This window comes from Chinchilla lanigera, unplaced genomic scaffold (assembly GCF_000276665.1).
Source record: "Chinchilla lanigera isolate Chin_1 unplaced genomic scaffold, ChiLan1.0 scaffold00081, whole genome shotgun sequence".
Lineage (NCBI taxonomy): Eukaryota > Metazoa > Chordata > Mammalia > Rodentia > Chinchillidae > Chinchilla > Chinchilla lanigera.
In genome coordinates, this window is record NW_004955482.1 from 5,667,946 (window position 1) to 5,671,098 (window position 3,153).

General features: G+C 45.0%; 1 protein-coding gene across 4 annotated transcripts in view; it reads left to right on the forward strand.

Moving 5' to 3' along the window:
• Window positions 1–2,881: 2,881 nt before the first annotated feature.
• Window positions 2,882–3,153, forward strand: part of Pitpnm2 (phosphatidylinositol transfer protein, membrane-associated 2) — a 133,211-nt gene continuing 132,939 nt past the window's right edge. For 2 of the 4 annotated variants that reach the window (XM_013503660.1, XM_013503661.1), the window contains exon 1: window positions 2,885–2,941. The gene's annotated coding sequence lies outside the window, so the exon portion shown is untranslated. Of the gene's footprint in view, window positions 2,942–3,153 lie in introns of all 4 variants that reach the window. The other 2 variants (XM_005403054.2, XM_013503659.1) reach the window with 2 other exon arrangements.

Genomic DNA, 3,153 nt, shown 5'->3' on the forward strand with positions numbered 1-3,153 from the left:
TTTTTTTTTTTTTTTTTTTTTTTTTAGGCACCTTCATTCTTGATTGTCTTTCCTAGCCTCTTTTCAAAAAGTCTCCTAGTTCTGGTGAAGAAAAAGTTCATCTTCATCAAGCTGTGTATAGCTTGTATCTAGGCCAAGTAGAGGGGTTGACTTTACTGGTGATACTCTTTTCTTTCATGTGTTCTGGTGTATGACATTAAAAACTAACGAAGATTGTCAGGCTGTGTCATTGTTCTCCACTTTATTGTAAAGTCAGCTACACTCTTAAGAATAAGGAAATTGCCATTTCAGAAGAGATGATAGTTTTATCTTGCTAGGAGTTATCTTCTTAGAAGCCTATAATTGGCTTATTCCAAAGAAGGCATTAAGCTCCATCAAAACGTCTTCTGTCTCTCGGAAAGTATATACTTTGATTTTCCAAGTAACAGGTTGAAACTATCACTTTCTTAATTAGAAGTTTTTAAAGTTCTTTACAGTTGTGAAGAAGGAAACCAAGGAACATTCTCGCAGCTGTCTTCCCCCTTGGCTTGCCTTATGAATGCTCAATTGAAAAACAACCCAGCCCCAAAGTGGGGAAGGCAGCAGTCTTAGCGTCTGTTGCCGCAGGGAGGTGAACTTTTTCTGCTGGAGCTGTACTGCAGTTAGTAAAAAACCTAAGTGAATCTTCCACTTTGGGGAAGTGCCTTTTAGAATACAAATGGAAAGCCCAACTCTTCCGTTGTCTTCCTGTCCTCCCCTCCTCCCCATTTGAACCTTTCTGCTTCTGAGGGAGTCTCCAGTGAAATCAGTAGCAGCTTTGGCTAAAGGGACAGTCACTGCTGGGTACAGGGGCTGGGGGTTGGGAAGAGGAGACAGAGCCGGACGGACCTGGGACACACCCTGAGGCAGGTCTGCCCACCTCATCTGTGAATGGGAAGATCAAGCCATAAGGAGATTCCTTTCATTACTGGAGATTAGGGCTAGCTTTGTGCCTGGTGCTTAGTAAATGTGTAATAAATAGTGTATTTTAGATTCATTATGAGCTAAGTGGTTTTTGAGACGGTGATTTTCTTTTAAAAATAGAAAAAAAGCAGTTGACCTAAAAACCACCTTGGATTGACCTTTCTGTCATGTGACCCAAGGTAGTCTCTCCACTCTGCATAAAAGCTGGGGTTTTCTTGGAGTTTAAGAGTTTCACTTTAATGTGAAGGGTTTTTTTCAATGACTAAAAATTTAAAAGTAGGTAAGCTGTCAAGTGTAAGTTTAGAAAACACTTTGATCTTAATAAAGTTGGTGATTTGGGAGTTGATATCTAGACTACTCCTAAAAGTTATTGCCAGTGTAGTTAAAACAGTGTTTTCTTTCACAGCCTCTCACAGTGATTCTTGTGCCCACCACTGAGCCCTAGAAGATGCATGTGGAGATTAAAAGCCAGGTGCTTTGCTGTTTGAATTCTGAACCCTGCACCAGTGTGTGTAGTAAAATTAGACATTGCCATTTTAATTTTTAGATGTCTCAATAGCAGTCTTCACTAAAGTTTCAGTGTGCCACTTGTGCTGCAAATCTTCTAAGAACCCTTAAAAAATAAATGTACACCTAGAGCCCTTTAGGAATCATGAAGGTAAATCATACTTATGTCCTGAGTGAGTCATGTATGGTTATGAGATTTGTAGGTCTGGGCAATTTGGTTATATTGCACAAAATATGCCAGAAATAATTTCCTGCCCTGCCAAGAGCTCTGTGGTTTGATAATATAATAAACTATGCCAGCGTTCTTAGGACTTTTGTTATGTAGGCTTTTTCTGTCTGGCTCAGGCTGTTTTTCACCAGGGTCCTCAGATACATGAGGAATCAAGCCATAAATTTGCATTTGCTAGCCTTTACACATCGTGTCATCACTGGGACTACAGATTTCAAAGATAATTATGTTTTACTCATTTATTCACTCTAACCATGACCAGTAATGTGAAAGAATCGTTTCATGTAATGCTACTGATGGTTAGACAAAGACAAATGCTTGTTGCAGTTTTTAATGTAGTCAAATATTGGAGTGACGCAATTGTAAGCTCCAGGAGAGCAGGGACCATTTTGTCTTCATTCTCACAGGCACTCAATAAATCTTTGTGGATATCAACTGTTATCATGGTCTTGGTGTATTTATTCATCCCACTCATGGTGAGATCTAATTTTTAGTGGTAAGTCCTAGGGATATGTAAGTCCTCCTTGGACTTAGAGTGGTTTGCATAGTCATCAAAATGCTACTGTGGCACTTATCCAGGAGCTCGGTTCTGGCCAGCTTCACAGGACAGAGAGCCTCACCCTGGAGAGTTGTGGATGCTCCAGAAATCTGAAGGAACCTTAGGGCACCTCCTGGCAGAGGGAAGGAGTGGAGGGGAAGTCTGATGAATACCCCCACTCAGCTCCCTGTAGTGGTCATGATCATGTGACGGTGGCTTTCCTGGGCCATCGAGTTTGCACCTCAGCGTAACCCAAGGAGGTGAACAGCCTCTGTGTGGTTCTCTCCCTGGCTTCATCTGGACGCATCTTGGACCACTGTAATTTTAGTTGAACTTGCCCTGAGGAGCACGCTGCATCTCTCAGCCATATAAGGTGATTGTGATGGGCCAGCTATCTCTAGGTTTTAGGTGTGTCCTGTTTAGTTCCATGACTTCAGATTTTAGCAAAGAGGCCTTCATGGCTTAAATTATAAACATTTTCCTTTCGAATCTTACCAAGTACCCTCTTGTTCTTTTAATTTGACAACTGGGGCGTCTTATCGAGATGGAACATCAGGACGCAGCTGCTTCTGCGCGCCTCCTGCTCCTCTCTGAGGTGGGGACCAGAGCCTCACACGCGTCCTTTGGCGATCGCCTCGCCCTCGCAAGCGCTCGGCTCTCGGCCCATGGCCCGTGGCGTGCAGCGTGTGGAGCGAAGAACTGGGTCTCGGTTCCCCAGATCCCCGGTCCGTGGCCAGTGCGGAGTCCAGCACGCGGGTCTGGGCTTCCGCTCGCTTCCGCTGACCCGGCACCCCGTTCGGGCACCTCACGGGCTCTTCCGCGGGTTGTTCCTCGGGTCGCCCTGACTCCCAGGGAGCTTCGTTCGTGCGGGTGACCGCGAGTCCGCCCCTCCGCAGCCGCGCTTGGCGCCCCGGGCGTGCCGCGCCAGTCCGCAGAC